At 37.1% G+C, this 24467-nt stretch overlaps 1 long non-coding RNA gene and 1 pseudogene across 2 annotated transcripts in view; both read right to left on the bottom strand.

Moving 5' to 3' along the window:
* LOC123480579 (uncharacterized) overlaps positions 1-24467 on the bottom strand; it is a 147083-nt gene that overhangs the window by 46349 nt on the left and 76267 nt on the right. The window lies entirely within an intron of this gene.
* Positions 17378-18852, bottom strand: LOC128779889 (elongation factor 1-alpha 1 pseudogene; annotated as a pseudogene).

Below are 24467 nucleotides of genomic sequence, written 5' to 3'. Positions count from 1 at the left end.
GGAGCCTCGCACAGAAGCTTAATAAATGCGCTTTGATTTGACCGAATGATCAAAGCGTGGTGTTACTGTCGGGCAGTTTTAGCGTCTGTGAATACCTTTGACAACACAAATCTCAGTTTATTTGCAGGAGAAGCTGGAGTTGAACTGCTGAATGAATTGTGGAAGGGATGCTGTGCTCTTGGGCTCAGTACGAATGGGCAGCAACAGTTCTTGCTTGAGCCACATTCCTCAGTGAAGGCTTGTATTGCGTAGTATTTTTTTAGACTCTATGCGAGTTGCTGCAACTCAGCCCTTTAGTTTTCTGATGTCTAAAACGAGGATAAAAATAAATTAATAATAAGAAATAATGTTTTGCCTTGGCCAGGTGGCTCAGTTGGTTGGAGCATTGTCCCATACACCAGAGTTGTATGTTCAGTTCTGGTCAGGGCACATGCTTAGGTTCTGGGTTCAGCCCTGGGTCAGGGCACATACAGGAGGCAATGGATCAATGTTTCTCTCTCACATTGATGTTTCTCTTTCTCTCTCCACCTTTCTCTCTCTCTAAAATCAATAAACATATCCTCAGGTGAGGATTAAAAAATGAGTGGCTCTTTTAAAAAATAAGAAATAATGTTTCTGTACAAAATCTAACTGATAACATTGCATGATGCTTAAGATATTTTAAAACAGCCATTGTAAAAAGGTAAGATCACTTTCTTCAGAAAGTACTGTTAGCATCTATCAATGAGGCCACATGGCTGAGTGGAAAGAATGTTGTTCTGTGAGGCCAGAAAAGTAAATTGAAGCCCCAGCTCGGCAGGGACCAGCTGTGAGACCTAACAAAATCTCCAAGCCTCTTTGACATTCAGTTTTCTCATTGGCAAAATTAACATACTAATCTAAAAGATTTTCTAATGATTTATTATTTCAAAGAAAATTAAAAAAGAAATTGAAAGCCTAGAGTCCCTGGGTAGGTCGGTTTTATTTCTGACTTCCTCAGGTAACCTGCTAGACATCTTGAAAAAGAGGACAGGCATTTATGTCAACATTTTCAAGTTGTATTTGGGAAATCAGAATAAAAGCCAATACGGTTTACATGTCTAGAAACATGGCCTTAGGGTGGGAAGGAGGGGAAGGCACTTGTTATACAGTGAATGTCCAGCCTACCTCACCTCTGTCCCTTACCTGCCCTGGCCACACATGCATCCGACCTGGTGAGCCATTTGGGAATGTCAGCAACCAAATAGAAATGAAGAGCATGGGAAAGGGGGTAGAACAGAAAAGGCAAATGGCTTTTCTGGGACCAAGGTAAATAAAATTTCTTTGGCATTAAACGAAGAAGAATAGGCATTACCACTGGTTACTCAAGTCCAACTTTCAACACTCTCAAGATTTGTACAATGAAAAAACTTGTGTGTGTGTGTACATACACTAGTGCGCATATGTGTGCACATACATATTATATTCTACATAAGGATCCTAGGAAAGTTCTCATCTTCTCTCCTTCGGGCTCCTCTCTGTTTCTAAATACGTCTTACTCTTTGTCTTTCACCATAAGGCACAAACCCGGTGGCATACAGACTGAGACTGGAGATGTGCAGAACTCCCTTATAGATACTCCTCTTGGTGTGGACGCTCCCTCCGTGCTGCCTTCTGCCTTAGTGCTCCCATCATGACAAAAAATAAGAACAGAACTTGCGAATTCTAACTATTTTGGGAAATTGTAAATGCCCACACTTTTTACATTCGCTACTGTTTCTGTGACATATTTCTCTTTTCAGGAGAAAGGAACATTTCTAAAAGATCAAAATTTAATCACTTTGAATGATCAAAAAGGATAATATGTCTAGAAATGTATTAAAATGAAATAACACTGTATGTATCTAAAATTGTTCATAACATTTCTGAAATTCTCCAAGTACTTCAGATTGGCTCCGTGTAGAGTCCACTCTTCTCCTTCTGTGTTTTTTCTATTGGCACAGAGTATAAAAGGGCAAATATCATTTTGAACTCTTTGGTGATTCATTCATGGAGATCATTGGTAAGTGAGGCATTTTATGCTGAAGAGGTAATTACCACTTTGGTATAGAACAAAGAAGCTCTATCTGTCTATCTATCTATCTATCTATCTATCTATCTAAATCCTCATTCAGAAAAAAAAATTTCTGTGCCTTCTCCATGTTACTTTTCCAGTTACTAACACAGGATTTTAGTATCATCAATGTATTTGCCAATTCTTTCTATAATTTCAACACCAGTTTTGGTGCTCCTCCTAGAAACTGTTGTGAAATGATATGTGATGGCTACTAATTTATATCCTAAAGAGATATTGCTCCTCAGCCTAGACAGACAAGATTGGAGATCTAATTGAGAATACACAGGTGGCTGTCACCACCCACACCCACACTAACAGCAATGACAAAAATAAACTCCCTCTCCTCAGTCCTCATCTTGTGTTTCTCTTCTTGATCCTCCATCGATATAGTTAGAGAAAATGTATAAGAATGGGATAAAATAAGAACGAGATAAAATTCTCACTCAGGGTCAGACCTTTATATAAGGGAGCCCACAATCAGTTATTGACAACTGTGAATGAGTTTATCATAGTCTCTGGGCCCTAACAAAACAAGACAGATAACTTGTTATGAAACACTATATACCTGAATAAGTGGTTAACAGAATGGAGAGTGAAATTAAAAAATCAACTAATGTAATACATAATATTAAGAAGATAAAGGGCAAAAACCAAAAAATAATTTCAATTAATGCAGAAAAGAAATTTTTTAAAAATCCAACACCTATCATGTTAATAACTCCTAATAAAACAGGAAGAAAAGAGAACTTTATTAATTTAATAAAGGGTATCTATTTAAAAAAACACAATTGATATCATACTTAGTGGTGAAAGACTCAATTTTGTCTCCCTTAGATTGGGGAGATTCATTGTATTAGAAGTTCCAGCCAGTGAAGTAAGCCAAGAAAAAAATAAACCAAAGGCATATAGACCAGGAAAGAAGTAAATGTTTCATTCACATATTAAATGGTCTTGTGTGTAAAAAATCCCAAACAGTCTAAGAAAAAGGACTAAAAGAATTAATAATAGAGTTTAGCAAGGTCATCAGATACTAGATTAATATACAAGTAAAAATATATTTCTATAGACTAGCAACAAACAACCCAAAAATTTAATCAATATAAATTCCATTCACAATAACATATGAAAAACAAAAAACTTAGGAAAAAGGTTTTAAACATAGGATTTACACATTGAAAATTATAGTATATTTCTGAAAGAAATTAAGAAAGATCTAAATAAGTGAGAAATATATTATGCCCATTAACTGACAAGCTTGATATTATCAAGATGCCAATTTTCCCAAATTGATCTAGAGATTCAAAATAATCCCTACCAAAATCTCACCTGGCTTCTCTTACTAAATGTCAATAAGCTGATCCTAGGAAGTATATGTAAATGCAAAGGAGATAGGATAGTCAAAACAATTGAGAAAGCAGAACAAAGTTGAAGGACTTAAATACCTTATTTCAAAGCTCAACACAAAATATACTAGGCAAGACAGTGTGATAGTGGCATAATTATAGATATGTAAAGACCAGTGATACAGAATAGTCCAGAACTAAACCCACATATATATGGTCAATTTGTTTTCAACAAATTAACCAAGGTAACTCAATGGAAAAGATAGTCTTTCAACAAATGGAACGAAAATAATTGTATATTCATTTGCAAAATAATAATAATAACTTTAAATCAATTGTAGACTTGAATATTAGAGCTGAAATTATAAGTTGTCTAAAAAAAGACACAAGAGAAAAATCTTTATGATCGTGGGTTAGTAAAAGTTATTTTTTGAATATGGTATCAAAAGTACATCCATTAAAATTTTGATAATTTATACCTCATCAAAATAAAAAATACTTTTGGTCTTCACAAGATACCACAAAGACAATGAAAACAGACATAGATTGGGAGAAAATATTTGCAAAACATTATCTGATAAAAGACTTTTATGTAGAATAAGTTTTACAGCTCGATAAGAAAACTATCACCTTGAAAAATGAGCACATGATCTGAATAGACATTTCTCCAAAGAACATGTAATACAAATGGCTAATAAACACATGAAAATAGGCTCAATGACATTTGTTACCAGGGAATACAAATGAAAACCGCAAAATACCACTACACATTTACTAGAGTGGCTAAACTCAGAAAGACCGAACATTCCACATGTTGGTGGGGATGTGGAGGAAGTAGAACCTTCATACATTGCTGGTAGGAGTAAAACAGTATGACCACTTTGGGAAACAGTTTGATAGGTTTTTAAAATGTTAAATATAAATTTACCAAATAGTCAACAATTCTGCTTCTAGATATCTACCCAAGAGAGATGAGAACATATGTCCACATAAAAGCATGGTGATAGTAGCAGTACTCATAACAACAACAACAACAACAACAATAACAAAAAAGGCAACATCCATCAACTGATGAATACCTACATAAGGCAACCAATCTTTACAATGGAGTATTACACAGCAATAAAAAGGAATGGTTTACTGATACATGCAACAACACAACATGGATGAACCTAAAACATGTAATGCTAAATGAAAAAAGCCAGACACAGTAGACTACATTGATCACATTTACAAATAACTTCTAAAAAGCCTAATTGTCAGGGACTAGGGAGAGAGCAGGGATTGACTGCAAGTAGTTTGAGGGAATTTTTTTCAGTTGATGGAAATGTACTAAAACTGGATTTTTTCTGAATGTTTATAACATTTTTTTCATAGTCACCAGAAACTGGAAGCAATCAAGATATTCTTTAACAGGTGAATGGATAAATAAACTATGGTACATTATATAATGGAAAATTACTCAGCCATAATAAAAAATTTCCTATCAAGTTATAATAAAACATGCATGCATCTTAAATGCATATAACTATGTAAAAGGAGCCTGTCTGAAAGAGCTATATACTGTATAATTCCAGTTGCATAACATTCTGGAAAGGCAACATTATAGAGTTAGTACAATGATGAGTGGTTGCTAAGGGTTCAGGGATGTGGTGGAAGGAGTGTTGAATACATGAAGGACAAGGGATATTTTAGGGTGGTGAAGTTATTCTGTATCATCTTGTAATTGTAGATACATAGCACTATGCATCTGTCTAAACCCACTGAACTTTACAGCTCAAAGAGTGCGACTTACTTTATGTAAATGTTTAAGAAATCATTTAGGAAGTCGGGAAATACCAGGGAGAAATGTAGACTTTGACAAGAAAATCTAACTGCATTACTGCATTACAATCTATGAAACAACCTCACTAAGGGAGGTGGGGGAAAAGGGTCTAAATTACATAAGTAATTTAGGAAATGAATGAATGAGTGAAGTTTGTAAGACTCAAAAGCAAAAGAAACCATCCGTAAGAAAATATGTAAGACTAAAGTTGTTTCACATAGAGGTATTGTTTAATAATTCTGAAACTACTATACATATATATTGACACTGAACAATTAAGTAAATGAATGGCAGATGGTGAGAAACAGGCTTTTCATTGTTATAAAGAAAGTTTACAGATAAGCAAGGGGAGGAGACCACAATGATCCATGAAATAATGGACTAGGGTTAGAGATATCAGTATGAACTCATGTTTAGCTTAATATAAGTGCTTACGGCTATATATTGAAATATTTTAGATATGTGTAAATACATGGGTTAATGTATGTACATGTATTTCCTTCTTCTGTCAGCTTAGAGGTCTCAGAAGTACCAATACCTCAGTAGCAATGAGCACACCTTATACCCAGATCATGGTTTCTAGTGCCATTCTCCAATAAAAGAAGCCAAGACTTCTTGGAGAAATGGCTGATTCTAGGACACAGGCAGGAAATACACCAGATAAGCCTTGAGTGTTTTATAGTGCTAGAAATTGTCCAAAACCAAACCATGCTCCCCTACACAAAATCCCACAATGAGAGCAGTATTACAGCGGAATATCGGGACCAACTACAAGGGCTCCCAATGTCAAAAGCTGGAAAAATTGGGGCAAAGAATCATTTTAAAATATAGTGTGGGGTAAAAGTAGGTTTATAGTTGTTTGTATGGAAAAAATAATATAATAATTAATAAATAATAATACAAAAATAAACTGTGTTTCTTGTACTCACAATTGTAAACCTACTTTTGCCTTTCCCAGTAGTATTGGATTATAATCTAAAGTATAAAATAAATGTCCATGAGTCTATACTGATCAAAATAATTGATCAAATAAATATATGGGGTGGAAGGGAAGCATTTCCCATGCAGAAGAATTCAAAATAATTTATGTTGATACTTCACCTTCAAGGAGGTAGGGCATTACCCTTCTCTTCTTAAGAATGGTTATGCAGCCTGCACTTAGTTCCTTTATCCAGAAGAGTATAATGCAAAAACGGGGAATAAAAAAATAACTTTACAGTGCAGAAATCTGACAAACTTGAACTCAGCCAGGTGCTCAAAGTCAACATCAATAATGGTAAGTGAGGTTGATAGTACACACCCTTAATATGACATGACAAAATGATACTTTACCTCCCTGGTCTGCCTCTCCTACACCCATAACTTCAGTATAGCCATGACAGAAAATCAGAAAAATTCCAGTTAAAGGGACATTCCACAAAACACCTGACCAGTACTTCCCCAAACTGTCAAGGTCATCAAAAAAAGGAAGGTGTGTAAAACTCTCACAGCCAAGAGGAGCCTAAGGAGACAGGATAACTAAATATAACATGGTATCCTGGATGTGTCTTAGACCAGAAAAAAAATTAGGTGAAAACTAGGAAAAACTAAATAAACTATCAATTGTAGTTAATATTAATGTTTCAGTATTAGCTCATAAATTGCAACAAATACACCATACTAATAATGGAAGTTTATAACAGAGGAAATTGGGGATGGGGTATATAGAATCTCTCTAACGCTCTTTACAAGTTTTCTGTAAATGTAAAACTGTTCTAAAAAATGAAGTGTAATTAAAAAAATAAAATTATCTATCTTTTATGTAACATTAGAAGACAGATCAGGTCAGGGAAGATTCACATGGGGAAGTTTGGGATAAAATGAACTGGTATTACAGATAGGTGTGCCATTTGGCTCGGTACTGGTGTGGTGCTAAAGTGGCAGCCAGAAAAGCTTTAGAGGTAGGATTATCATTACTACATATTTGGCAGAAATTTCCATTATTAGCAGCTGAAAAAAAAAACATGACATGGAATTCTTGAACAGACCTGAACAGAAAATACAATATTTTGTATTTTGCACAAATACAAAATTGTATTTTTGCACCTATATTTTGACACTGTTTTCTGTATGCAGCTGACATCTCCTATGAAATAAATGGCTGGCTTTTTCTTTTAATAGCTTGCAAGACATTTCTTTTAGGAAAATCCAGCTTTAACAACTATAGAATGATTTTCGATACTTAAAGCCCTCTTAACTCACTCGATGCCTAAAAGGACTCTGTGAAATAGGTTTTGTTGTTATTTAGAGGAAGGAATGAGTTCAGAAAGGGTAGGTGATTTGTTACAAATACATGTCTAAAAAGCAGTGGAATTAAAACTTAAATTTAGACCTTGCAAATTAACATCTAATACCTTTTCTACAACTAAATGTGTTCTGAGAAAACCTTTGTCCTGTTCTTTGGCACATGTTAGCAGACTCCAGGCATCTAGAACAAGACGTCAGCTGTTGAGTTAAAGCACCAAAGGTGGTCTTTGGCCTTCCAAGTGGACATTGGTACAAACAAACCACAGAATTCTTCTGAGAATCACTGTCTCAATTCTTGTCATTTACTTTCTTCTCTGTTTGTCCCCCAAATATTTTTACCATCTTTGCTTCTTGTATGAGTCTGATCAGATTTTTATTTCCTGCTCAGCTGGCAAATAGTTACTCTACGCCTATTTAATTCACACTATGTAATTCAGCTTTAAAAATTTTTTATTTTATTTTATTTTGGTGATAACATTTAAGCAAATTTCAATTGTATACATCTTTTCAACACTGTATATACAGTGTTCTACATTAGATATTCAGATGTTATTCATTTTATAGCTGAAAATTCAATTTTAAATCCCTTACTTTCTTGCTGATGCTGACACCTTGGTCCCTGTACCTGTTTTGTTTTGGTCCAGACTGAACATGATACCTGACAATGCTATGTTAAATAGGCTCTTTATACTATTTTTAAAAGATCACTGAAATAAAATACTTGAGAATTCACAGAGTTGTTATGAATATCTAATTCTACCTCATCTCTTTTCTTAGGGATATAAATCCTAAATGCGTCACTTCTATTGAAGGAAATGAGGAATTGGGTCATTATTTGCAATTTCACAGTAATAATTCAATGACCTCTAAAAATACCTACTATTAAAATGGTAGAGAAACTAATTCTTTAGCTGAATCATTCTTAAGTAGAAGAGAAGAACAATACTGTGCATTAGAAGAACAAACTTTCCTTCAGTATGGAACTCTAGGTTTTAACAATCTAACTGGCTCAGGTATACGGGGCACAATAAGATGAATTTAGTTCCTGTCCTTGTTGAAGATTTTGTCAAAGAAAGATTCACATTTCACACAGGGGTGTGGAGGGCCTGGGGAAGTGGAACTGATAACTTTTGAAGTCAGTCTTTTAAATTTCTATATAAAAAAAAGATTTCATACTGGGTTACTCCAGTCCTTTAAAATTCATTGCATGTGTTGCAGGAACACTGACTGTTTTCCTTCTTTGGTGCTTTGTCAATTCTCATTGCCTTTTGCTAATAATTCTGAATTTGAGTCCTTGTGCTCCCAGGAAGGTTGAGAGCCTTAAGCTTTGTCTCCATGTGCCCATGCACCAAATGGCAATGTTCTCCTGCCTCTCAGGAAGGCTGGGGAAGAGCATGATGGGAAGAACGAGGACTTAGAATGAGGGAACAGGGAGATGGGTTCAGCTACAGGTGCTGAGAAGGATAGTCTAATAAGGGTGTCCAATGTGCAGCCCACAGCCTGCATACAGCTCAGGATGGCTGAATGCGACCCAACACAAAATTGCAAATTTACTTAAAATGTTATGAGATTTTTTTGTGTGTGATTACATGTCACAATGTATTTAATGTGTGGCCCAAGACAAATCTTCTTCTTCCAGTGTGGTGCAGAGATGCCAAAAATTTGGACACCCCTGACACTAGTAGATCGAGAGGTTTAAGAATAAGCCACGGATATGAGAAAGGGGCCTTAGTGGGAAGAATGTGTTGCAGAGTTGGAACTCAGAGCGAAATGGTAGGGAAAATATGGCAGGCAGAGAAAGGCAGTGAAGACTGAGGTATAGAGTGATATTCAGTGGTAAAGGCAGAGAGAAAATATAAAAATTTTGTTAGCAAGAAGCAGGGCTTCATCTCCTAAGGTCAAAGTTCAAAAATAAGACTGTAGTCCCTGTGGCTAGAGAAAGAAGAGCCAGGCAGAAAAAAGCAAGGCAATATTCAGCACAAGAAACAACAGCCAGCAAGTTGGACAAAGGACACAGGGGCTGTGGAGAGGGAGTATTGAGGAACTAGTGTTTCATGGGTCAGAGTTTCAGTTTGGAATAATGAAAAATTTCTGGAGGTAGATAGTAGTGATGGTTGAGAAACAATGTGAATGAATTTATAATGCAAACACACTGTGCATTTTATTTTTTTCTTTATTTTTATTGTGACACTTGCAGATGTCCCCTTTACCCTCCCTACTTTTTCCCCTCCTTTCAGCCCCCACATCCCCTTTCCTCTGGCAATAACCACATTGTGCATTTTCAAATGGTTAAAATGGTAGAGTTTATGTAATGTATATTTTGCCACAATAAATTTTTTTTTTAAGAAAAACACTTTTAAAAGAGAGGCAATAGTAGCATCAGGATTCCAACGCAGAAACTCAGACAACTGGGACAGAGGAGAAGCAGGATTCTTAGAACAGGCACAGGAAGTTGAGACTAGCTCTTAGGTGTAAGACAGGAGGGCCTGTGCACCAGGTCAGAGCTGGACTGGAGGCACATATGACTGAGTCAGGGTGTGGGCAGGAACATCTTGCTGCTGTTTAATGCCAGGAAATGGCTGAGCCTGAAACGGGCCCTAAGTAGCCTCAGCTATGGAGTGAAAAGAAGCCCAAAGAAGCTGGATATGGGACAAGACCAACCCGTGCCGGTTGCTGTGATCTCATCTTCCTATCTGGGACTCAGGATGGGTATGACAATCAGAAATATTGGCCCTGAGGTGAACCAGTCCCTAATGAAGGAAATAATTTGAACAGACTAGAAACAGGATATCGAGTTCTTAATATTTTAGGCCAACTCACTAACTGGACAAGACTTCCTTTTAAAAAACTCTATGCCTTTTCACTAATGAATTCATGTCCCTATAGAGTCATAAAGGATGAGAATTTGGCCTGAATGCATATTTAAATTGGATAGCCTGGTAAGTATGCTTTAAAAAGTAAAATGCAACCACCTGTGACCTATTAAGACTGCTAATGTACTCAATGACATAAATACCCGAAGGGTCTCTACAACAGCTGGAACACGGCTCAATGATCTTTTGTGTCTGCTTTTTAATGTACTTCTAAAGGGACTTCATAAAAGGGTAACCACTGCTACCCATGGGACCGAAGTTTTCTTTAACTCCCGGAGTCCTCATCTTCCACCACTATTGATACAAGTGATTATTAACACTGTCTATGCTAAAGTCTTGAAGATAAAAATTAAACCCCAATTAAGTAACCAAGTGAGAGACAAGGCTTAAAAAGACATAGGCAACCAAAAAAAAAAAAAAAATCCACATGTCCTCTAGCCACAACTCTCACCAAATGGCATTTTTCTAACTCGACCATCATACACTCTCAAATTCTTCCCAAACAACTAATCTTGTCCTGGATGGAAACCCAGGGTGTCCAGCCTTCCATGGCACAGCATCTGCCTTTGCTAGGCCTGAGGTAAAAATGTGGCTCGGACTGCCCACCAGGGAGACTGACGGTGGCAGATGTCCATACTGAGGCTGATGGTTACCAGGGTAAAGCGAACCAATGTCTGGGCCCCTGCTACTAACTGTGACAGACCCTGTACTGTCCTCAGAACCACCCTTCCACTCCATCCCCATGAAACTGCTCCCGAGCTTTATTTAATCATTTGTCTGTTCTTTCAGTCAAGAAATGTTTATCAAACATCTATCATTGCGGAGTGCTAAGACAGGCTCACTGTGTAGTATGTACAAAAGCAGCATCACAGAACTTACATTACAGTGTGCAGACTGACAGTAAATGAGTGAACAAGTTAATAAATGGACAGCTATGTTCATAAAGTGTTAAGAAAGAAAAAGGAGTTGTGATAAAGAACAAGAGTTGGTGGAGTTGTCAGGAGGTGGACTCATTCAGGAAATGACACTTGAATTGAAATCCAAAGGGTGAGAAGGAAACAAAGCTTTAAGGAGATGAATGGAGTTTTCCAGGCAAAGGGAAGAGCAAAGGTTATAATTAAAAAAAAAAAAAGGCATGGTACACTCAACGACTTCAAATAAACTTGGAGTGTGGTTACAGCTGAATGAGCAAGAGGTAGAATGGCAGGGGGTGGGATTGGAGCAATAAGAAATGGCCAAGCTATGCTTGGGTTTGTGGATTCTATCAGGATAGCCAATAAAGAGCAGAACAGCATACTTTTATTTGCACTTTACAAAGATCATCTTGACTGCTATGCTGGGAACTAGCAGTCTAATTAGTAATTAGAGAAGAACAAGAGTTCTAGTAGGAACAGCAGTCAGGAAGCAAGGCAGTCTTCCAAGTGAGAGATATGGTGGCTTGGAGAAGGGCAGTGACACTGGTGGTAAATGGAAGATATATTTTGCTATAGGAAGGATTTGCTGATGGGTTTAATATGGAGGTATGGCAAAAAAAAAAAAAGAATTATGATCAACTACCAAGGTTCTGACTTGAGCTGCTGGATGGTTGTTAATACATTCACTAAGATGAGGAAGATGAAGAATAGATTGCAAAAGGGAAATCAAAAGTTTGTAACATATTCAATTCGATGTGCTTATGAGTCACTAAAGTAGAATGTTGGGTAGGCATTTGCATATATTCATTTATTTGTTTAACATATATTTTTGAGTTTCTATTGTGTGTACAAATTGACAGATTCTGGGGTAAAAATGTAAGCAAAACAGAGATGGTTCTGACTTTGTGAAACTTACAAGCAAATAGGACATTGCTTGTCCTACAAGTGAACAGGACATTGAACAAGTAACTAAACATAGTGTACATATTAATGTAGAAACCAGGAGGCTTTGGGAAGAAGGAACAAAGAGGGGATGACAATCTGGGTGGCAAGGCTTCCTGAGGAAGTGACATTTAAACTCAGCCCTGAAATATAAATGAAATTAGCTCAGTAAAGGAAGGAGAGTTTCAGGTATAACATGTGCAGAGCATGTGTAGACGCCTGGAGGCCTCTACACATTCTTTTCAGGAATGAGTCTTACACTGCTAATTCTTTTTCCAGAGATTCTCAGTCCAAATGGAAACAGCCTATAATGAGCTGATCCCACCAGTTCTCGAGACATAGGGTCAACAGCTTACACTCTAGCCAGGACTGCTATTACACCCTTTTTAAAGGATCTAAATTCATTCGTTCAGTCAACAATATCTTGAGAATCTAACTATGGATTATGGAATGTTAGATGAACTTCTTGCCTTTAATAAAGAACTTGTCACTTACTAGAAGAGTAAAATGTGTTATATAAAATTATTTTAACAAGTATATAAAATTATAAATTAACATTATATGTGAAGAATCATGGGGAGACTAAACAAAGAATAAATGACTCATTCTGGAGCCACAGAGAAGACTTCACAGAGGGAGAGGAAGAGGAAGAAGAAAAAAATGGTAACACTGACATCAACCCCTCAGTACATGGAAAACATGTGAAAAAACGAAGTATGTGCTTGGGAAATGTCAAGCAATTTGAGGAAACAAGCCAATCTTATGAACTTGGTTTATACAATGGATATAAATAATTTACTCTCTTGAATACATTATCTTCTAACTTAGTTAAGAAAACTTCTCTGCATTTAGCAATAGCTGTGATTTTGTAACTGGCCAGTTTCTCCAAAGAGATAACCTAGTGTTGAAGGCTAAGTAAATGATCCAATGCCAGTGGTCATATGAGTAAAGGAGAAAGAAATACTCAACATCCAAGCTGGAGACCACAAAGCTTTACTCTCCCCTGCCACATTTCTACTGCCTTCAAGGTAACCCAGGAGTAAAAGAAATAGAGATCTCCTTATTAGGAAGGGCAATTCCCTCTGTCCCCATCACCCCAGAAAGATACTCTGCCCTTTGGTAGCTTTCTGTATTCCCTACCCCAACCCCCAAGAGTAATATTAGAGCATCTGCCACTTGGCAAATTTTAAGCACAGCCTTCCCCCAGGACTGATGGGGAAAAAGTCAATTTGCTTGTGGCTGTTTCTTAATTAAAATGATATTGCACAAAAACAGATTTAGAAATCTCAATAACTCAACCCTATTAGAAAATGAAGACAAGAAGAGGAAAAAAATATGAGAGAGGGGAGAATCCTAGAGAGAAGAAATGAATCTACTTGAGAAACTATTTCCCAATGATCCTCCATATTAATCGTAACTTTCAGATGGCAGCCTCAGAGACCTCAAGTGGGTAAAAATTGGAAACCAAGCAATCTTTCGGAAAGGAGTAAAAGATGAAACATCATTAGGTAAAGTAGTTTATTTCCTTTTTTTAACCCAAGAAATGTGTTGCAGTTCCTTAATAACTTTGAAAAGCAAGAACATTAAGCATAAAGACAATGTGTCAGGAGAGCAGAAAACTTGTTTGGGCTTTCTCATGTCTGGGCTGGGAAGAGTCTAGTCACTGAGTCACATAAAATCAGAATACTCCAGTGATTGCCAAGGGTTGAGGGGAGGGAGAAAAGGGTGAATAGGTGGAGCACAGGGAATTATTAGGGGAGTGAAACTATTCTATATGATAGTATAATGACATTACCCGTGACATTACCCATTTGTCAAAACCCATAGAATGTACAACACAACAATTGAACCCTACTGTGAACTATGAATATTGGTTAATAATAATGTAATGTGGATGAAAAAGGAGGTCTATAATACCTTTGACAAGTTCAGTGACTGAAAGAATCTACACAGGGTGACCTGATTATAAATTCCTACCTAGGCAGGTCATAGTGGGTAGTAATGCCTATAGGCCTACTACATTTTTAGTTAAAGGTTTATCTTTGCCTTAAGTAAGCTCTACCCATTACTTTTGGGCTTTTAGGTTAATACACCTTTGAAATACCTTTGCAGAGCCTTGGGAAGCTACCCTCAAGAGAGCACATAGTCTTGTTAACGATCTTTCAACCACCTCCATGCAGTCTTCCTTATGACCCCTCCTTAACTCCAAATGTATAAACGAAACTGCAAAACTGTGTTCTCTAGAACATTTGAGATTTTGCTTCCCAACAGAAGTCACCAGTTCTGGCTCAAATAACTTCTGATAGGAAGTCTCTACAGGTTTGGACATTTCTTAAATCAACAGTGTTGAACAGCAACTGGGGTCCTGCTGCCCACTGACACCCTCTAAGCAAAATTCCAGAGGCAAAGAATTTCTGATAAAGGAAAGGAGTCTTTACAAAGACTTCACAATTTTGGAATAACAGCTTTCCACGCCCATTAGTCACTTAAGCCTATAAATTAAGGCTAAACTGTTTCATCACTCCGTTAGTCTTAATCATTTTATTTCTATAGGGTTTACAAACTAAAACAACATGAGATACAGAAGCTGCACAATTTTGGAAGAATGGCAGCCTTCCCTCTAGAACACCCAAATAAGAATGACCCTGCCAACCGTCTGCTAGGCAAGCCTGACCCTAGGCTGTGCCCAAAGTTCCTTCATCCAAAATACCATCTGTTGGGAAGTTCAGGCACCTGCAGCATGATGTTCAGGCATCCTTGAGCAATAAAAGAGAGCCCAAGAGAGCCCCAGAGCTAACCCTTACAGGAACCCAAGAACAGTCTTTTATTTCCAATCTTCTTGCCCATAATTCCATGTGCTCTGGAGGCTTTCAGCTTCTCAGCCAATCCTATCCTAGACTGCTTACCATTGCCTTGGCAAACTCCTCCTGTGATCCCTCCTGGCTTCTCCCCAGTGATCTCTCTGTATAATTAATATTGGTTCAGAAATTTTAACAAATATACCACACTAATGCAAAATTTAAAAAATAGGGGGAATTGGAGAGAGGAAAAGAGTATATGGGAACTCTTTTTATTTTCTGCAATTTTTTTTTCTGTAAACCTGAAACTGCTCTAAGTAAAAAAGTTTTTTAATTAAAAAATTAAAATACTCCAAAGTTATTTGCTGGATTTGATCTCCTTTGCTTCATTCAATATTATAGGGCATTTATTAAAATTAGACTACATGCTGCTTAAAAATCCCTGCCCTTTTGGAGTTTTATTCTGGTTGAGAGATAGATAATAAATTAACTTACAAAAACAAAAATAATGTTTGGAAGTATATGCTTGGAGGAAAAATGAATTGGTGTAATGCAACAGCAGGGGAGGCAGAACAGAGCTGTTTACATGAGGTGGTTGGGGAAGTGCTTTCTTAGAAAGGAACATTTGAGGGAACCCCTGAGGGGAGTGAGGGTGGGACCATGTGAACCACTTAGAGAGGAGTCCTGCAGTGCTGGTATAAAAAAAAAAAGAAGAAGAAGCACAAGTGTGACAGAGGTTGGTATGGCTGGGGTGTGGTGAGGAGTATCATAATGGGCAAAATGGTCAAAGTAATGGCTAGTGGTCAGATCATATAGTGCCATGTAAGTCATTGTAAAGACTTCAGATTTTATTTCAAGCATGATGAAAAGCCATAGGAGTAGCAATTCAAGTGTCTGTTGACAGATGAATAGATAATAAAAGGTGGTATACATACAATGGAATATTATTCAGCCTTAAAAAGGAAGAAAATTCTGACATGTGCTACAACACAAATAAACTTTGATGATATTATGCTAAGTGAAATAAGCCAGTCATGAAAAGAAAAAAACAGTGCGATTCTACTTCTATGAGGTATTTAGAGTAGACAAATCCATTGAGACAGAAAGTAGATGAGTGGGTTGTCAGGGAATGAGAAGAGGTGGCAATGGGCCTTGTTGTTAAATAGATCTACAGTTTCAGATTTGCAACATGTAAGGAGGTCTGGAGATTGGTTGTACAATAATGTGAATGTACTTAACATTACTGAACTATTCCAACTGCATCACAATTTCCATCTGGCTGACAGCAATTCTAAAATGCCACAGTTGTTAGATGCATCTTGATCTCAGAGATGTCCACATATAAAGAAGAAAGTATATCTATATCAATTTCGTATGGCTGCTGTATTAAATCAAACTTTATAGCTTCAAATAACACACATTTATACTTTTAGAATTCTAGAGGTCAGAAAGTCCAAATAGTCTCACTGGGTTGAAACCGAAGTCATGTTCCTACAGAGGCTCTAAGGGAGAATTCATTTCCTTGTCTTTTCCTGCTCTTAGAGCTATAATCCTTGCATTCCTTGGCTTGTAGACCTTTCCATCACCTTCAAAAGAGCATCTTGCTTTAGTCATCACATTGCCTTCTGTCTCTATAGCCAAATCTCCCTTTGCCTCCCTCTTATAAAAACACTTGTAATTATATTTAGGGCTAACCTGAATATCTTGGACAACCTCCTCATAAGAATATCCTAAACTTAATCACATTTACAAAGTCCTCTTTGCCATATAAGGTACCATTTATAGATTCCAAGGATTAGGACATGGATACCTTTGAGGAATGTTATTTAGCCTATCACAGAATCTGACTTGATGAAATATGTGGATGCTATTTAAAGCCATAGTCTGTATTGATCATTGAGGGAGTGAATATGGATAAAGAGGAGTCTGAGGATTTGCACCAGTGCACTGCAACATTGAGAAGTCAAGAAAAATTAAAAAGGACCCATCAGACAATACCAAGGAGTAGCAGCCCATGAAGTCTGAGACAAACTAGGCAATTAAGTGTCTCTGTAACCAGGTTTTGTTTTCTTTTTTTTTTCCCCCGTTAAACTTTGTTTTAATGGGTCTCAAAATTCTGTGACAGATTTTGGTCAAGTTGTTTCCATTAAAAAGTACTGATTTTAAAAACTAACAACTTAAAAAATGCCCCACACAAAAAAAACCCAAATGGTCCACAAAACATTCTCCTTTCCTTCTGAAGGTTTTATGATGCATTGCAATCATTAACCAGTCCTTTACTATTAAACTTAAGTGGCCAATTGAGATAAACAGTTCTGAGACCGTACTTCCACCACTGATTAAGACTGGGGTGGCAGGTGTTGGGGATAATATTCATTTAGCCTTCTGAGCTTTCTGGGCAGACTTGGTGACTTTGCAGCTCCAGCTGCCTTCTTATCCACTGCTTTGATAACACCCACAGCAACTGTCTGTCTCATGTCACCAACAGCAAAGCGACCCAGAGGAGGATGGTCAGAGAAGCTCCCAACACACATGGGCTTGCCAGGAACCATATCGACAATGGCAGCATCACCATATTTCAAAAACTTTGGGCCATCTTCCAGCTTTTTCCCAGAGTGACGATCAATCTTCTCCTTCAGCTCAGCAAATTTGCAAGCAATATGAGCTGTGTGACAATCTAGAACAGGTGCATAACCGGCACTGATTTGGCCTGGATGGTTGAGGATAATCACCTGAGCTGTGAAGCCAGCAGCTTCCATTGGTGGGTCATTTTTGCTGTCACCAACCACATTGCCACGATGAACATCTTTGACAGACATGTTCTTGACATTGAAGCCCACATTGTCCCCAGGAAGAGCTTCACTCAAAGCTTCACGGTGCATTTCAACAGACTTTACTTCAGTTGTAACATTGACTGGAGCAAAGGGGACCACCATGCCAGGTTTGAGAACACCAGTCTCCACTCGGCCCACAGGGACAGTACCAATGCCACCAATTTTGTAGACATCCTGGAGAGGCAGACTCAGGGGCTTGTCAGTTGGACGAGTTGGTGACAAAATGCAATCCAGAGCTTCCAGCAGCGTGGTTCCACTGGCACTGCCATCTTTACGGGTGACTTTCCATCCCTTGAACCAAGGCATGTTAGCGCTTGGCTCCAGCATGTTGTCACCATTCCAACCAGAAATTGGCACAAATGCTACTGTGTCAGGGTTGTAGCCAATTTTCTTAATGTAGGTGCTGACTTCTTTAACAATTTCCTCGTATCTCTTCTGGCTGTAGGGCGGCTCAGTGGAATCCATTTTGTTAACACCAACAATCAGCTGTTTCACGCCCAGTGTATAAGCCAGAAGGGCATGCTCATGAGTCTGCCCATTCTTGGAGATACCTGCTTCAAACTCACTAACACCAGCAGCAACAATCAGACAGCACAGTCAGCCTGAGATGTCCCTGTAATCATGTTCTAGATAAAGTCTCTGTGTCCTGGGGCATCAATGATGGTCACATAATACTTGCTAGTTTTGAATTTCCACAGGGAGATATCAATGGTGATACCTCTCTCACATTCAGCTTTCAGTTTATCCAAGACCCAGGAATACTTGAAGGAGCCCTTCCCCACCTCAACAGCCTCCTTCTCAAATTTTTTGATGGTTCTTTTGTCAATCCCACCACATTTGCAGATCAGATGGCCAGTAGTGGTACACTTGCTGGAATCTACGTGTCCAATAACCACAATGTTGATGTGAGTCTTTTCCTTTCCCATTTTTGCTTTGATTTAGTGGTGGTTTTCTCGAAACCTGTGTTCTGGCAGCAAGCCCATTGCGAAAAAGCTTGTATTCTTTTTTAAGTAGGGTATTATCACTTGCACCAAATATTGCTGATGTGGAGTTCACTGGATTTGGTGCCTTTGATAAGAAAAATTTAAGAGGAGTGGTGTGCCCTCCTCTTGAGTGGGTGGCTTAAGAGAGAATGAGTGGAGAGGGAGTAGGTAGAATAAGCATAGAATACTAGAATTTTTTTTATAAAGAAAAATTAGACAACATTGAAAAGTTTGGTGTTTTGCCACACCTTCATAAAGAAAGAGGAAGTGGCAAGGAAATTGAGTGGGACACAGAGTGATTATACTTATGGGCTGTGGATTCGAAACCCAGTGAGGCAGTGAGTTGAGGACATGAAGGAAATGATGGACAGTGGTGGTGAAGTGATAAAGTAGAGGTCCTATTTATGAACAATTGATAAAGTTGTGGTACCAGAAAGAGCACACTGATCACTGTCAAGGTCTTTGTGCCACAAATGAATTTTGTGTTTCTAACACTCAAGACAAAGAACTAAGCCTATTTCAAGATTTCATTGTATTCAAATGATAAATGAAAAACAAATCATAATTGCAAAGGCTACACATTGATTTGCTTTTTTTCTCAACATTACAGTGTTTAATTGTTTCATTTTCCCATGAGAAATTACTAATAGTTTCTCAGATGATTATATGAATTCTTTTAATTAAATCATTATCTCACCCTTTGCTGATTTCACATGACTCTTCTAATATAAAAATTGAAAGTTCATTTTGAAAGTATCTCTAAGGCAAATTGTCTTCCATGTAAATGATTACATAACAATAATTAACTAGATACACATTATTATCCTGGAGGCTTTGAGAAAGAATAACAAAATTAGCAATTATTTATATATCTGCTATTTTGCTAGAAAATTTCTAACCTGTGCAACAGCATTATAAGGTAAGTATTGTTCTCATTTTACAAATAAAAAAGTAGACTCAGGAAACATGACTAACACCACTTGGTTAAGAAGTGACAAAACATGGAAATTTCAACTTAGTTATTGTGACTCCAAGATTCCTTCTCATTCCCTCACTTCCTTTTGGATTTCTTCCATACACTTGCTGGTATTATCTGTTTGTTGAAATCTCTGACAGTTTAGCATTTTTGTTGTGGGAGGACAGGTTAGTGGTTTGTTGGAGGTTGAGAATCCAAGTAAAGGGTCTAAAGGTTGTGTTTGTTAATTTCTTCCCTCATTCATTCATTTCACATAACTGCTCTTACTATAGAATTGGCACAGAATAGCTCTTTTCCACCAATGCTACCTGTTGTACTATCTCGAAATAACATATGCACCAGTGATTTCTTAAAAGCTAAGGAAAAAAGGCTACTCAGTTCTGCTGTCTTATTTTAAAAATTTCAGCAGACACAAAATGATTAATATTACTTACCTATCAATTAAGATCTTTTGCCAAGTTACACTGAAATATTGTAGTGCTACCTGATAAATGGTCATATTTTTAAAATAAAAAAGAGATTCTAAAAAACAAATGGGCTATTAATGGTTCTTTTTGTCTCCCACACACCCACACTGACACTGCAGAAATTGTTTTCCACTACATTTCCCTTTGGTTTCAACTACATCTTCTGGTAATATAAGCTTATGGTTTCCTTCTTTCCCCCTATCACTTGGTTTCCAGCATGACTACAGTGTAATCATCAATTAAAAATGTGGTTGTTGAGACTTCTGGCCAAGATGGAGGCATAGTTAGACACCCTGTGCCTCCTCGCACAACCAAAAGAAGGACAACAATTTAAAAACAAAATCAACCAGAACTGACAGAAAATTAAACTGTATGGAACTCCAACAGCCAAGGAGGTAAAGAAGAAATATTCATTCAGACTGGTAGGAGGGGTGGAGATGGGCAGCGGGTGGAGAGGACTCGCTGCAAGGTGGTGGCTGGTGGACCAAGCAACGTGGCGGATTGTGGAACGAGCTGGGTGGGCAAAGCTGCAGCTGGCCATCAGGGCAGCAGCTCACAGACTGGGTGATAGAGCGCGCAACCTGGAGTTCCAGCACAGGGAAACAAAGCCTCAAACCACTGATTGGAAACACCTGTGGGGGTTGAGGCGGCAGCGGGAGAAACTACCAGCCTCACAGGAGAGTTTCTTGAAGAGACCCACAGGGTCCCAGAATGTACACAAACCCACCCACGCGGGAAACAGCACCAGAAGGGCCCAATTTGATTGTGGGTAACAGAGGGAGTGACTGAAAACCAGCAGAGAGTGGAGCAAGCGCCATTGCTCCCTATCAGACCCCTCCCCCACATACAGCATCACAGTCCAGCAACAAGTGGTACCCCACCCTGGTGAATACCTAAGGCTCTGCCCCTTTATGTAACCAAGACCAAAAAAAAAAAAAAAAAGGCCCAAATGAAAGAAAAGATCAAAGCTCCAGAAAAAATACTACTAAGCAATGAAGAGATAGCCAACCTATCAGATGCAGACTTCAAAACACTGTTAATCAGGAAGCTCACAGAATTGGTTGAATTTAGTCACAAATTAGATGAAAAAATGAAGGCTATGCTAAGAGAAACAAAAGAAAATGTACCGGGAACCAATAGTGATGGGAAGGGAACTGGAACTCAAATCAATGGTGTGGACCAGGAGGAAGAAAGAAACGTCCAACCAGAAAAGGATGAAGAAACAAGAATTCAAAAAAAATGAGGAGAAGCTTAGGAACCTCCAGGACATCTTTAAATGTTCCAACATCCAAATTATACGGGTACCAGAAGGAGAAGAGGAAGAACAAAAAATTGAAAACTTAATTGAACAAATAATGAAAGAGAAATTCCCCAATCTGGCAAAGGAGATAGACTTCCAGGAAGTCCAGGAAGCTCAGAGAGTCCCAAAGAAGCTGGACCCAAGGAGGAACACACCAAGGCACATCATAATTACATTCCCCAAGATTAAACAGAAGGAGAGAATCCTAGAAGCAGCAAGAGAAAAGTACACAGTTACTTACAAAGGAGTTCCCATAAGACTGTCAGCTGATTTCTCAAAAGAAACCTTACAGGCAAGAAGAGGCTGGAAAGAAGTATTCCAAGTCATGAAAGGCAAGGACCTACATCCAAGATTGCTCTATCCAGCAAAGCTTTCATTTAGAATGGGAGATAAAGTGCTTCTTAAATAAAGTCCAGTTAAAGGAGTTCATCATCACCAAGCCCTTATTATATGAAATGTTAAAGGGATTTATCTAAGAAAAAGAAGATTAAAAATATGAACAGTAATAATGACAGCAAACTCACAGTTATTAACAACCACACCTAAAACAAAAACAAAAGCAAACTAAGGAAACAACTAGAATGGGAACAGAACCACAGAAATGGAGATCACATGGAGGGTTATCAACAGGGGAGTGGGAGGGGGAGAGAGGGGGCAAATGTACAGAGAATAAGTAACATAAATGGTAGGTAGAAAACAGACAGGGGGAGGGTAAGAATAGTATAGGAAATGTAGAAGCCAAAGAACTTATATGTATGACCCATGGACATGAACTATAGAGGGGGAATGTGGGAGGGAGGGAGTGTGCAGGGTAGAGGGGAGTGAAGGGGTGAAATGGGACAACTGTAATAACATAATCAATAAAATATATTTAAAAATGTGTTTGTCAAGTAATAGGTGTTTTAAGTTCAAGTTGTTATTATGCTTGGCAGAAATGGAATGATTATTTGATATTTAAATAAAATTTTCATCAAAATGATATTTAGAAGTAAAACAAATTTAAAAGTATAATTTATCTATATTAAAAAAATTAGAATAGCTTATATCAAATCAACTCTCTCTCTGATAACATTAAGGAAAGCTAGACAGACACTAAAATGTAGCAATTTGAAGGCAGTAGAGAACAACTAAGGAAAAAGAAGAGGTAGGAGTAAATATTTTGGAAAGAAAGAAAATGCAATAAAACAAATCCTTCATTTTCTTTTGTTTTTTTCCCCTTGAGACATTTTGCCCTTGCTAAGCTGTATGAGGTGGAAGGATTAGAAGACAAACATGACACACAAACGAGATTTAAAAACCTAGCAAACTTTTGTTGATGTCATGGTGCAGGGGATACACAAATTGGAGCTCATGTCTAGCAAAGGATGAGAGACAAATACAGTAAAAATTCTGCTATTTGAATTGAGGTCCATGAAGAACTAAAAGCAAACTGGAAATAGACAAGCCCTCATAAAAATTGAAATTCAATCTTGAGTTCTCTCAAATGAATTCTACTCTAGTTGCCTTCCAGAAGAAAAGTAAAGATTTTATGAAAGAAGATATAAAAAAATCCTCTATAATTTTTCATAGGCAATATATTTAATTTAAAATTACTGAGCATACTTGGAGACAGGGCCAAATGACTGAAAATCAAGAAATAAAATAATAATAATAATAGAAATGAATCCACAGGCAACTGAGGCATTCGAATTATCCAAAAGAGACCTCAAATTAACTATAATTGACATTTTTGAGAAAACTGATGATAAGAAGGAGAATAGGAAACTGAAATATTTAAATGAAGAATCCAATAGAAATCTTAGATTTGGAAAGTACAGTATCTTAGATTAATAACTTAGTAGATGAGTTTAACAGAGCAAAATAATAAATTGAAACAGATAAGTGAAGGAAAATTTAGATTGAACTGCAGAGAAAAAAGAGGATGAAAAATACAGTAAAAGTATAAGAGTATATAAAACACTTTACAAAAAAGAGCTAACACTTGTGATTGGGTTTACCAATATAGAGGACCAAGAAATAGGATAGGAGAAATATTTCAACAGAGAGTTAAACTGAGAATTTCCATAACCTGATGAAACATATCAGCTCACACTCAAGAAGCTCAAAGAACCCAAAACCACCCCAAACTGCTGTAAACTAAAACAAAAACAAAAGCAATTTAAAAATACTTGGAAGGAAAAGCTGGTTATTTTAAAAAAACAATGATAAATTGATCAGTTTGCAACAGAAATCACATAAGTCAGAAATTATACATATCTCTAAAGTATGAAATAAAATAACTGGCAACCTAAAAATCTATATTTAATGAAATTATTGTTCCAAAAATCAAAGAGAAATAAAGATGTTCTCATACAAAGAAAAACCTACAGATTTAAGTAACAACAAAATTATACAATAATAAATATTTAAAATAATTCTTAAGAAAGTAGAAAAATTATTTAAATGGAATCAGAAATGCACAAACATGTGAGGGGTACTGGAAAGGGTAAATATGTGAATAAATATATTGGCTACATAAAACAATAAAATAATAAAATAAAAATAATGATATAAAGATAATATTTTCTGGGGTCTTAAATATAGGCAGAATTCAAATACATTACAACAATAGCATGAATGGCAGTAGAGGGTTAATGGAGTTAAACTATTCTAAATTCCATGCATTGTCTAGGAGAGTTTAAAAAATAGTAATTTTATTATAAACAGTAATAAGCCTGTGTGCACATTATAAAGTCTACATTAATCACTAGAATGAAAACTAACAAACTAATGAGGGAAAGAAGTTAATAAAAATACTTAATTAATCCAAGAAAAATATAATAGGTGATGAGAAATAATAGAACAATGGGTTA

The sequence above is a fragment of the Desmodus rotundus genome, chromosome 13, assembly GCF_022682495.2.
Source record: "Desmodus rotundus isolate HL8 chromosome 13, HLdesRot8A.1, whole genome shotgun sequence".
In the NCBI taxonomy this organism is placed as follows: Eukaryota; Metazoa; Chordata; class Mammalia; order Chiroptera; family Phyllostomidae; genus Desmodus; species Desmodus rotundus.
Note: the sequence above shows the minus strand (reverse complement) of the source record. Positions and strands in the feature narration are given on the sequence as shown.